The following is a 14,083-nucleotide window of genomic DNA, read 5'->3' on the forward strand; positions in this document are numbered from 1 at the left end:
CCAAAGGAGAGAGGAAGGTATGAGGAATTAACCATGGTTACTGGAGGGAACTGGTTTTTAACCTTGAGAGGTACCTCTTCCTTCAAGACTAAAGGGGAAGATGGGTTAGGATGCAGATAAGTGCATGTATACGGTTATGATGACAGGAGGGGAGGAGGGTTGACATGGGAATTTCAGGCCATTGTACCTGGTGATCCCATTCTCTCTGGAGAGGAGTTGGTGTTTGTGAAACATGGAATACGAGGGAGGCAGAATGTTAGGGATTTTGAGGAAAGTGTTCAAGGAGGGGAGACACTGTTAAGAGGAGTGATGGCTGTTGGCCTTATAATAGGCTCAAAGGACCATGGAGTTGAGGATGCTAGCAAGAGAGAAAAAGATACAAGCAGTTACACTTAAGTCTCTAATGAAGAAGAGAGGTCATTTCATGACAACACTGAGGAGGGTAGAGGTTTGAATAACAAGGTGGTATGATTCTCAAAGACTGGGAGGAGGTATAGAGAAGTGCTTGTGTGTGTTTGGGCCTTTGGAAGCTTCGAGAATGGAGACAACTTCCCTCTCCATAGACATGTGGAAGAATGTGAAGAAATGATGTACTTAAACAAAACCAGCTCTCTTTGAGGAACTGGAGGCTCAGAGGAATATAATGGGGCTGAGAATTTTGGGGTTTCAGAACAGAAAAAATTGGGAGAAGAGCCAAGATAGAAAGGGCTAACACTGGGAAGCAGTGAAAGGGTAAATTAACCAGGGGCAAGGAAGGACAGATGAGTGTGCGGAAGACCACATGGGAAAGGAAGGATGACCCCAAAGGCCTGCCTTGTAAACGATGATCCTGAATGACAGGCCGGGAGGCTCTCAATTCTTGCTGGCTCTGTTAATCATTTGTTCCTTCTTAGTGAGGGAGGAGGCACTGGGTAGCATCAGTGCTTAGTTGTAGACTGCTCTGAGACTAAGCCCCCACTCAAAGGCTCATGAGAAAGCCACAATTATTAGCGCTCTTCAGTAGAGCCCAGCCCTGGAGAAAGTGAGCAAGAGTATTAAAAAATGGCCAGAGTCCAGCACTGCTTGAGTTGGGATCTTCCAAGAGTAAGTATGTTTTTTAGGCTCTGAAGGATTTTAATTCCCTGTAGAGACTCTAGGGAAGAAAAAAGGAGACTCTTGATTCTCTCCCACAGAGCAGGAGCCAGAGAAGGCAGAACCAGATGGAATCTAGAACACAGGTGGAGGGATTAAATGTGGAGAAGAGGAAGGACTCTTGTCCTCTGGGATAGGAAGTAAGGAGAGCCAGTTCTCTAAATTTCAGTTCACAGAGTGATCAGTTTGCTGAAATTCACCAATTTTGCCAATTTACCAAAATTTTGTTTAATTATGTGTAAAGTTTACAACCATTTGCATGGATGTATGGATTTTAACTAGTTTTGAAGATTACAAAGTGTCAGTTGACTAATTTGAAGTGTAGTTTAGCTCAGTTTTAGTTTTAATTTCTTTGCAGCTGTTTCACTGAAGTCATTTTTGCCAGGGCTGGCCTGGCCAAAGTTCAGTGTAGTCTAAATTTTTCCTTACTTTGAATCTACCACTTTTGAGAATGAGAATTTCTTGTGTATTTTGTTCTGTAACTATTGCAAAATGAATCAAATATCAAATATAAACAATCTTGGGGGGGGTTTCTGTCTTTCAACATTTTCAAACTAATAATTTGTGTTTTTTTAATTCTTTTTTGTACATTTATAATTTTAATAGATATATAGATATGGGCTGAAATATGGCCATATAATATTTCCTTACTTACTGGTAAATGGTATTAATAGTTACTACAGTAAGTGATAAAATTAATTATATAAATTTATTAGTTCAAGATAATTATTCTAAGATCTCATGATGACCATTAATAAATGGACCTCCTGCCACAGTGACACTGAAGAAACATTTGTAGAATTTATGCTGGTCCCATTCATGTCACTATAGGAAGACTGTACTTTAGGAATATCTCTGCTTATCCTTATCCTTGATTATGTAGTTGTTACTACTTCTAAATAAAGTTTTTACTCTGACTTTATTTTTTATTTAAGTAACAGTTTTATTGGGATACAATTTCATAAAGTTCATCCTTTTAAAGTGTACAGTTCATAGTCGCTTTTAATATATTCACAGAGTTGTATATCCATCAACGACAATCAAATTCTAGAATGTTTTCTTTGTTCCAAAAGAAACCCCATTTCCACAAGCAATTACTCCCCATTTCCTTCTCTCTTCAATAATTACTTTCTGTTGCTGGAGATTTGCTTATTTTGGATATTTCATTTAAATAGAATCATATAGTAAGTAGCCTTTTGTGTCTGGCTTCTTTCACTTAGCTTATTTTTGAGGTTCATATGTGTTGTAGCATGCATCAGTATTTCATTCTCTTCTGTGGCAGAATAATATTCCATCGTATGAATATATCACATTCTGATTATTCATTCACTAGTTGATGGACATTTGGATTTTTTGCCTCTTTTGGCTTTTATGAGTAATGCTGTTGTGAACATCTGCATACAAGTTTTGTATGCACCCTTTCAGTTCCCTTGGGTATATACCTAGGAGTGGAATTGCTGATATGATATATTGTTAACTGCATTTTGTAAACTATGTTTACCATTTTGAGGAAATATTTGAGGAAATGGGCCAAATTTTTCTATAGCAACTTCACCATTTTACCTTTCTACCAGGAAAGTATGCTGGTTCCAATATATCTTCATCCTTGCCAACACACTTACTGTTCATCTTTTGTACTGTAATCATCTTAGTGGGTATGAAGTGGTATCTCAAAGGTTTTGATTTGCACTTCCTTAGTGACTAATGTACAGGAACATCCTAATGACTAATGTACAGACATCTGTTGGATCATAGAAAAAGCAAGAGAATTCCAGAAAAACATCTACTTCTGCTTCATTGATTACACCAAAGCCTTTGACTGTGTAGATCACAATAAACTGTGGAAAATTCTTCAAGAGATGGGAATACCAGACCACCTTACCTGCCTCCTGAGAAATCTGTATGCAGGTCAAGAAGCAACAGTTAGAACTGGACATGGAACAACAGACTGGTTCCAAATTGGGAAAGGAGTATGTCAAGGCTGTATATTGTCACCCTGCTTATTTAACTTCTATGCAGAGTACATCATGCGAAATGCCGGGCTGGATGAAGCACAAGCTGGAATCAAGATTGCCGGGAGAAAATATCAATAACCTCAGATATGCAGATGACACCACCCTTATGGCAGAAAGTGAAGAGGAACTGAAGAGCCTCTTGATGAAAGTGAAAGAGGAGAGTGAAAAAGCTGGCTTAAACTTCAACATTCAGAAAACTAAGATCATGGCATCCTAGTCAATCACTTCATGGCAAATAGATGGGGAAACAGTGGAAACAGTGAAAGACTTTATTTTGGGGGGCTCCAAAATCACTGCAGATGGTGACTGCAGCCATGAAATTAAAAGACGCTTGCTCCTTGGAAGAAAAGCTATGACCAACCTAGACAGCATATTAAAAAGCAGAGATATTACTTTGCCAACAAAGGTCCGTCTAGTCAAAGCTATGGTTTTTCCAGTAGTCCTGTATGGGTGTGAGAGGTGGACTATAAAGAAAGCTGAGCACTGAAGAATTGATGCTTTTGAACTGTGGTGTTGGAGAAGACTCTTGAGAGTCCCTTGGACTGCAAGGAGATCCAACCAGTCCATCCTAAAGGAAATCAATCCTGAATATTCATTGGAAGGACTGATGCTGAAGCTGAAACTCCAATACTTTGGCCACCTGATGTGAAGAACTGACTCATTGGAAAAGACCCTGATGCTGGGAAAGATTGAAGGCAGGAGGAGAAGGGGATGACAGAGGATAAGATGGCTGGATGGCATCACTGACTCAATGGACATGAGTTTGAGCAAGCTCTGGGAGTTGGTGATGGACAGGGAAGCCTGGCATGCTGCAGTCCATGGGGTCACAAAGAGTCGGACAGGACTGAGTGACTGAACTGAACTGAATGACTGATCATGTTCAGCCTCTTTTTATATGCTTATTGGCCATTGTATATTTTCTTCTCTGGTTTCTTTCAGGATTTTTTTCTGTCTTTGATTTCCTGTGGTTTGAATAATCTGTAGTTTAAATATTCTGCAGTCTTGTACACCTAGGTGTAGATTTTTTCGGTGTCCATTTTGATGTCTTCTGAACTTTCTGGATTTGTGGTTTGGTGTCGTCCAATAATTTCAGAGAAATTATTACTTCAAATATTTATTCTGTTTCTATTTCCTCCTCCATATTATTACTTCAAATATTTATCTGTTTCTATTTCCTACTCCATATTCCCATTACATATATTGTTATTGTCCCACAGTTCTTGTCTTCCACAGTCCACAGTTTTTGGATATTCTGTTCCTTAAATAATTATCTAATTTTCTTTTTAAAAAAACTTTAATTGAATGATTCTTTAAATTCTGTAGTGCTTTGCAGTTTTCAGTTTCACACATACGATTCCATATAATCACATTTTATAACCCTTTTGTTCCCCACCCCTATGGTGCCTCTTCTCCTTCTTATTTTCCTTTTGTTGTTTGTGTTTTTGGCATCCTACCTAAGACATCAGCATCTAATCCAAGGTCAAGATTTACTATTTTTAAAAAGCTTTATAGTTTTAGCTTTTACATTTAGGTCTATGATCCATTTGAATTAATTTTTGTATGTGGGTGAGGTAGGGCAACTTTTTTACACGTAGATAGCTAGTCTTATCATTATTTGTTGAAAAGACTTGTTTTTGATTTTCTTGTCATCCTTGTCAAGAAAAAATTGACTATAAATGTGAGGGTTTATTTCTGACCTCTCAATTCTATTCTCATCTACATGTCTATCCTTATGCCAGTACCACATAGTCTTGCTGACTTTGTATAAGTTTTAAAATGAGGAATTATAAGCCCTCCCATTTTGTTCTTTTTCAAGAATATTTTGTGTGGCTACTCTGAGTCCCTTGAATTTCTGTATGAATTTTAGTATTTCTGCAAATAAAAAAAGGCAGCATAACTTTCATGGGATGGTGTTGAATCTCTCAATCAATTTGGGGACTATTTGCATCTTAACAATATTAAGTCTTTGCATCCATGAACATGTGTTATCTTTACATTATTTAGGCGTTTTACATTTTATCTCAATAATCTTTTGTAGTTTTCAGTGTGTAAACTTCTTTTGTGAAATTTATCCCTAAACATTTTATTCTTTTTGATATTATTGTAAATGAAATTGTTTTATTTTTTTGATTGCTCCTTGCTAGTGTTTAGAAATGCAATTGGTTTTTATTTACTGATTGATTTCAGAATGGTAACTGACCTTGTATTTCTAGGGTAAAACTAACTTGGTTCTGGTTTATAATTCTTTATATTGTTGAATACAGCTTGCTAGTATTCTGTTGAAAAAGTTTGCATCTATGTTCATAAGGGATATTGATCTTTTCTTGTGATCTCTTTTTCTGGATTTAGTTCATGGTAATGGCTTCACAGAATGAGTTAAAAAGTGCCATTTTTAACTTTTTTTAATGCCTAGATTTTTTAAAAAATCAGCTTGATCAAATGAGTATTATCTATTTGTTTTGGGCATCTGAATCCTAAGTTTCTGATGTGAGTATCACACACAATAGTGATATTCAATACAATTTGATTGAAATGTGATACACAATAGAACTAAAGAGAAGACTTTGGTAAACTAAGTCAACCTGAAATTAATTGAAAACTAAAAAAAAGAAAAATAAGTGAATCTACAAAGTTATTAAACCTTTCCATGCAACACAATTTCCATAAAATTGATAAACTACTGATAGAAACAAATTTTCGGTGAATTGATAACTTTACCAGATTAGATTATGGTGCTCAAAACCAACAATTTTTAAACTTGATAACTTTGGAAAACTTGATGAATTGAGCCTTTGGGAGCTTGGTCACTGGGTGACCTGTCTTCAGTAAACGGACTTTCAGCTAACTGCCTAATTCCTGGGTGTAGATAAAGATCAGGAGGGTAGAGAATTGAGAAGACCAAGTTTATAGCCTTTTCTTTTTTTTTTTGAGAAGTAGGAGGAGGTGAGGTTAAGTGCTTATAACAAGAGATGAAGATGATACAAAAGAGTTTAAGAGAAGTGTAGAACAGTTGAGGGGTCAAGAGATGGTAGGATTGAGCAATTTACGACTGTATAGTTGTGTTCAGGACCGAATTTTGTTGATCTCATTGTCAGTGGTTGTGTAATACATTTTAGTTCCGAGCAGCTTAGTGATGACTGCACAGGACTAACCTGGTAATTCGTAAGTAGGTGGGAGAGAAAGATATGGGGTTGAGTAGGAGCTACCATGAGAACAGATGAAGTGTTGGATCATGATATCCAAACTAAAGAAAGAAAGGCCTGGTACACACAGGTAGAAAAGAGTTCAGGAGATTACAGAGTTTCTAGAGTTTAAAAATTTGATATATGTGCAAAGGGAATGAGAGACCCAGAGGCCAGAAGCTGGCTTTAGAGAATGAGATTCTGGAGCGTAAAGCTTTTGGGGTAAAGTAGATCTGGTCACGAAAGGGTCAAAGGCCTGGTAAACAGAATGGCTGGAGAGATGGGCTTCAGGAGGAGAGAACAATAAAGAACTATGGGGCCAGCACCTTGAATGGAGCATCCCAGGTTGGGATGGTAAGACTCTATGCCTAAGACTTGAATGAAGGTGTGAATGATCAGGAGCTGTCTTCTCCCACCTTCACCCCCAATTGGCTTGTGCAATGAATGGCTCAGTAAGTTATAAAAAAAGATGGATGTGGGGAAGTGGTTCTTAGTATTATAAAACCCTTTCAGAGCTTGGACTATCCTGTACTTGCTCCTATCTCTGCTAGCTCCATGTTGATTTCTCAGTCATGTCTGGAATTCCTGATATTTTGTCTATCTTCTCTAGCCCATCCTGCTAAATCTGATTCATTTTGTGACTAGCTCTGGGCTACACACTGCATGTTTTCTCCTCAAAGGCAGACATGTTCAAAGTGCAGGCTTGCCAATTGATTTCCTGTGTACTGGGCCAGCAGGTGCTTTAGACATCCACTAGCAGTTAAGGCCAAGAACATCAGGAGGAGGTGGTACAACCAATGTCTTGAGTTCTCAAGAAAAGAGGCTTTACATAAAGGTGGTGGAAGCCACAGTAGGGAATGAGAAAGATCTCCTCCAGCCCCTTTGCCCTCAACACAAGATTTTGTACTTTTCCCTTAAATTTGTCTAAATCCTTAATTGTCTATCTTCATAACTAAGACCTGGCAAAAGTACTCATTATAAAATTGTCTTAGTCTATTTAGGCTATTATTACAAAAATATCACAAGCTGGGTTATTTATAAACAATAGAAATTTATTTCTCATCATTCTGACAGATGGGAAATCCAAGATCGAGGTACTGGCATGGTTAAATTCTAGTAAGGACCCTCATCCAGTTTCATAGCTGGCATCTTCCCACTGTGTCCTCTTTATAAGAACAATATTCCCATTTGTGAGGCTTCCGCCCTCAGGACCTAACCACCTTCCAAAGGCCCCACCTCCCAATACCATCCAGTTGGGCTTAGGAGTTCTTTCTTAAGATTTTTTTACTTATTTATTTGCACTGGTCTTTGTGACATCCAGGGTCTTCGATCTTCATTGTGGCATGCAGGATCTTTAGCTGGGGCATCTTTTTTAGTTGTGGCATGAGAGCTCTTAGTTGCAGCATGTGATCTAGTTCCCCGATCAAACCTGAGCCCCCTACGTTGGGAGTGTGGAATCTTAGTCACTGGACCACCAGGGAAGTCCCTGGGCATTAGGATTTCAACATATAAGTTTGAGGGGGGGCGGCACACAAACATTCAGACTATAGCAAAAAATGAATTCATTGATTTTCAAAATTTACTGTTTAAATCTCCTTTCCCCTCAAGTTGCTGCTGTTGTCTCGATCTCTCCCAACTCCTTAAGTCTTTACTGAATTTGTTACAATACTGCTTGTTTTATGTTTTGGTTCTTGACTGTAAGGCATGTTGGATCTTAGCTCTATGACCAGGGATTGAAACTGCACTCCCCTCCCACCTGCCCCCAGCACTGAAAGGCAAAGTCTTAACCATGGGACTGCCAGGGCAGTCCCTGTCCTCCCTTTTCACTGTCACTGAACTTTTCTAGTTGTTTTCATGGTTTCTGCTTTTGCTCCTCTCAAGAGACTGCTCCATTAGAGGTCACCAGTGAATATTTTCAAGCCGGATGGCCAAAGATACTCATTATAATAACTACTATTTGGAGCTTGGCCAACATCAGGTTCCAAGAACACAAAAATTATGTAGTGTCTGTCCCCAGAAGCTCAGAATCTGAAGATGTTTCTGACCCCACATCCCCTGGATTTTGAGACACCAGTGTTCTAGCTGTAGTTCTTGTCACCCTCCTCAGAGGGCTTCTTTTTCTCTGTCTGGCCTTTGAATGTTGACTCTATCCTTTTCCTTTTACTCTATATTTTTTGTCTGGGAAATCTCATCCAGTTCAGTTGCTTCAGTTTCCACATATGTGTGTGATTCTCACATGTGTATTGCTATCTTATATATATCCTCTGAACTCCAGAACAACTCTCACAAGACAGCTCTGTAACATGAGTATGTTTACAGCAAAGCTCATCTCAGATCTGCTTCTCCTCTGCTGTCTTCATTCGCTGTGAATGGAATTACTTCACCCAACTGTCCAAGCAGGAATGTGGTATCGTGCTTGCCTCTTAACTTCTTCCTCTACCTCATGACGCACACGTGATATCTAGTCTATTCTATCTCCTCTATACCTGTCTCATCTGTTGGCTTCTCGCCATTCCCTCGGCTTCTGTCCTAGTCTAGTCTTCCCTCAACTCCCCTTGGATCCCTTAACTAGCCTCTTATTCGATTTCCTTGCTTCAAGTCTTGTCCCCGAACCCAACTTCCGGTCTGATGCAAGAATGATCATTCTGAATTGTAAATCTGATCCCTTTTCTATTCATTTAAAAATCCTTCAGTGGCTTCCCCTAGTCTTCAGGATAAAATCCAAGCACTTTATCATGTCTTACAGGGCCCTTTGTAACCTGATCTTGCCTGGTTTTCTCGCTTCATTTCCTCCACTTCATCCTCAAAACGAAATCCCAGATGTACCAAATTACTTACTTGGAATTTCTCAACCACTCCATTCTGTTTCATAATTCAGCACACTTCCACCTGCAGATCTTGCTGCCTGGAATGCTCTCCTAGGGGACCTTTCTACCCAACACTTGATGAATGCCTACTCAAGTCTTCAAGATTCAGCCCTAGCATTGTTTCTTCTGAAAAGTTCCTTACTGATCTCCTCCTTTCTTAATACTCCAGTATGCCTTGTGCACACCACTTTATTCACTATCCATCTTACTATCTTGTGCTTATTCATGATTTGTCCCTCCAAATGGCCTGTTGGGCCCTGGAGGAGTCATCCCTGTATTCTCTATACCAGCACCGTGCTTTGAATGAAGAAGGGCTATGTTTGCTAAATTCATTTGGTAATTGATTTTTGAGTCTCTCCTATGTACAAGGAAGACACTGTACTGGGTACTGTGATGAATTTTGCAGGTTCCCTTTCCTCTCTGAAAGGCAATTTCTCAGTCTCCTTCATAGATTCTGTATCCTGTCTGTCCCCTAATGTCTGACCTCAGTCTCCTTTCCTTCGGCATATATACCCTGAGTCATCCCATCCATTTCCTTAGCTTTAACTGCCAAGAACTCTCAAATCTCTTTTCCCAGGGAAGAACTCTTTCCTAAATTCCACACGCTCCCAGGCATCTCAAACTCAGCACATACAAAACTGAACTATTTTTCTTTTCCTTTGTTCCATATGGGGTAAAAGGAAAGGTTAATTGTAGGAAACCTTCTGAGACCAGTTTAAGAAAAAGCAGTCAGAAATTAAGTCAGGACAATGGGATTGAATTTTCAGTTACATCTCTAGGTACAGCTTTCACATTTTCATCTTCTTGAAGTGAAGAACAGTAAAACTTTAATGCTTTGGCTTTTCATGCTGGGTCACACAGTGGTGTGCCAAAGTATACGTGAAGCCACAGTGTAAACAAAGTTCATCTTCGTACAGCATCAATTTTGATAGAATTTGTATGTGTGTGTGCAATGTACAATACTTGTAAGAACTAAAACCATTATTTTTATATTAAACATATATATTGTGGAACAGAATGCAAAATGTCACATAAGTTGAAACTCCTTTCCTCAAAATAAAAACATAGACCATTTAGGAATCAAACCTAGACCTCCCACATTGCAGGCAGATTCTTTACCATCTGAGCCACCACAGGAAACCCTTTTTATTATTAGTTCAGCTCAAATTTAACTACCGAATTCAAGTCCCTGATTCAGAGCTACAATATGCCCCCACATTTAAGGGCACAGAGGAAAACTTCATGGGTACGGACATTATCCAGTAGTGAACAATGGGGAATCAGCATTGCAGGAAGTTCATTTTCAGATGAAGTAAGAGGAAACTGGGGAAGGGAGGAGTTAGGAAACTTAAAATGCAGAACTTGGCTGAAGAACTTAGTATAATATATTGACTCAGTTGAGACATTTATAGATGCCTATTTTCCCCATGTTCTCTACTGGGTAGTCCAAGAGTTCACAAGGCACCTCCCCTACCCTCTAGGAATTCATCAGCTAGTGATGGGTGCTGAACAACATAACTGTGCCACTGCTACAACGGAGGGTGTACCACAAGAAACTGGACCACTGGAAAAGTCCCTTAGTTTGCAGAATTCAGTGAATACTTCTTAGAGGAGGCAACAGATCAGCTTCTGGCTCATCTTGGAAAATGTATAGGTATTTTCTGTCTGTACGTAGGTAAGAAATATTTCAGGAAATTGAAATATGAAATGTGTGGGAAATCAGAGTTAGGCACAAGTTTACATTCTTGATTGTCATTATGAACACCTAAGTCCCTGGAGAGGAAGGAGCCCGTTTCTTCAGCTTTGGTATCTTCAGCCGTGTAGCTCAGCACTGTCCCTGCATACAGTACCACGTTTATGGTTTTGTAAAGCTGAGCCAGAGAGCTGATTATGACAAAGACAACATGTAGCTGATACCTCCTCATTTAAAAAACATACATTGAATTCAGGTTTAATTGTAGGAATAGAGTTATCCAGAAGGGTGAATCCCAGTTCCTGGCTTTGGGTGCTCAGTTGAGTGAAGGAGTCAGTCAAGCAGACAGGCAACTAGTGTACAGTGTGAGAATGCTTTGAAAGCCACGCCTCAGAGCTCTTACTGCACCCAAGAATGGACCTATTCCCATACGGAAGGTGATGTGAAGTTGGCCTCAAAAACTGAGTAGAGATTTGAATGACATGTAGGAGGTAACCTGAAAGAGGGCAAGCACTACACTAGAGGCACCATCATGCAGAAAGGTATGATACATTTGGAGAGTAACAAGTTAACTATAGGATTAAGGTAGGAGACAAGTCTGAGAGGTGACTGAGGCCAGGTCATAGAAGGCCTTTGTGCCAGGATACAAGCTTGGATTTTATCCAGCAAAGCTAATGCTGAATCACTGTAATGCTGCTTCAATCAGGTTTTTCAGAGCTACGTTGTAAAACATAACTGAGTTGTAAAATCAACTTGGTGAGTTGGGACCCTCATTTTAAAAAAGTAAACTAGAAGACAGTAGACAGTATCAGTGCACATATTTATAAATAATGTGATGCTTTTGTTTCAACAATATATATGTATACACATCAATACTGTGTTCTGATGTAAATGTATTTTGATCTGCGGCTCATAGTAAAAATAATTTTGGAGAAACACTAAAGATTCAACACTACAAAACATTGTATCAGATTACTTTTGGTAGCAATTCATAGAAAAAACTCAGGCACAAATGGGAATAATCATTAAAGATTCTTATTATATAGTATATTTTAGTTGTTCTGACCTACCATTTTCAGTATCATCTTCAGCCTTGAGCCAGTTCCCTGTTTATCAGAATAATATGTGATCTTAGTCTTACAGAGCCTGGATTCTCACTGCCTCAAATTATTTACGACCTCTCTATCTCTGAATCCATCAATAGCCAGGGGGTGGAAGTACCATGACTGCCTTTAGACTAATCTGGGGGGTTTGTTTGGGAATCAACCCACTACAGGAAACTGTAACGTAAGCTGGTAAACTCAGTGCATTATGGAAATACTGTAGTGGCACCTAGGGTCACTAAGTAATAAACGTAAGTTTGGAGATGGTCAGAGCAGTCACCCAAGAGATGCCAAAAGTGTGTGTACAAGTCAGGTAGGTAAAAGGCAGAGTTCTCTGGGTGGTAGATGAACAAAATGTATTAAGGGAAGCCACGCACAGGGAAGTGCTAAGTGTGTCTGACTCTTTGTGATCCTATGGACTGTAGCCCGCCAGGCTCCTCTGTCCATGGGGATTCTCCAGGCAAGAATACTGGCATGGGTTGCCATGCCCTCCTCCAGGGAATCTTCCCAACCCAGGGATCGAACCTGTGTCTCTTATGTCTCCTGCATTGGCAGGCAGGTTCTTTACCACTAGTGCCACCTGGGAAGCCCAAGTATAGGGAAACCTCCAAGACTCTGGAACATAAAATTAGAGACAAGAGAAGTTGGAGCAATGAGCAGATGCCTACTCACTGAAGAGAATCACAGTAAGGAATGTGGACTCCTTCCCTATTGGAAAAGAAGAGCAGAGAATTAAGACAGCAGATCCCTATCACTATGGCTGCAGTGTGGAGGGAAGTAAATCAGGGGGCTGTGGGAGTAGTCCAGGAGAGAGGTCTTGGATTTCAGACTGAGGGAGGTGTGTTTACAGATTTGAGAAACACTATGGAAATAAATTTCACATGATGTGCTAATTTTACTGCAGAAAATGAGTGTAACATAAGTCTCTGACTTTCGTAGTAGTTTCCTTTGGATACTGGGCTTACACTGCCATTGATCTGTTGAGACTAGAGTAAATTTGTTATGTTTTGAGGAGAATGGGCGTAACTTGTGAAGCTGGAGCCTGAACAGAGAATCTTTGCAAGTAGGAGGGAATTTTTAGTATATATGGGCCTCTCTTGGGAGTTTGGAGTTTACTAAACAGGCGCCAGCATGGATCTGGGGTCATACTCCACCTATTTAGGTGAAGACTTGCCATTTATAGGCTTGATTAGTGAAACTGCTACATTGTTATTTCCCTGGTGTTATCACAGTGTTTGTGTTCAGTCCAGTCCAACTCTGCGACCCCATGGACTGCAGCCCATGAGCTGTCCATGGAATTTTCCAGGCAAGAATACTGGAGTGGGTTGCCATTTCCTACTCCAGAGGATCTTCCCAACCCAGGGACTGAACTCTTGTCTCTTGCACTGGCAGGGGAGTTCTTTACCATTGCACCAATCCCCGAGCCTTTAGTAAATGCTTTAGGATTCTCGTACTCTATCTATTATATAGGCTGAAACAGTTAAGGGGTAGTGTCTCTTGAGACCACTGTGGCACTGGACATGGCCCATCAGGCTGTGAGCTCCCTGATGGCAAAGGTTGTTTCTTCTCAATTCTGTATCCTAGTATGTAGCCCAGGGCTCGACATATGGCCAACATTTGTTAACTAGTGTATCCCTAGTGCCTAAAATGATGCTGAGTACTAGCAGATGCCGAATAAAACACTTGAGGAACTACTGAAAGCCCCAAAGGAAGGTATATTTCTGGGGCCTAAGAGGAAAAGATATGAGAGTCCAGTCATAACCCACCTGTTACCAATACCTAAAGATGTGGTTTTAATTTTAAGGAAAGTACTTTCTCTAGGAGTCAAGACTGACTCCAAGATATCTGGCTAAGGGCAATGAGTTAGTGCCAAAAAGATAGAAAGGGGGCAGATTTTTTTGGAGAAGCATTCAGAGTTAAATGTTTAGTCAATAAATGTTCTAAGTGCCTACTATGTGTCACTCAAAATATAACATCAGAAAGAGCTTTTTTGTAATAGTGTAGAAGACCAACTGGAGTAGAGTAAAAGAGATGAGACCTCTGTTCGGGGCAGATCAGTTTCTCAGACTTAGGCAGCTGTCCTAAAACAGGA

Source organism: Odocoileus virginianus, unplaced genomic scaffold (genome assembly GCF_023699985.2).
Source record: "Odocoileus virginianus isolate 20LAN1187 ecotype Illinois unplaced genomic scaffold, Ovbor_1.2 Unplaced_Contig_20, whole genome shotgun sequence".
NCBI lineage: Eukaryota > Metazoa > Chordata > Mammalia > Artiodactyla > Cervidae > Odocoileus > Odocoileus virginianus.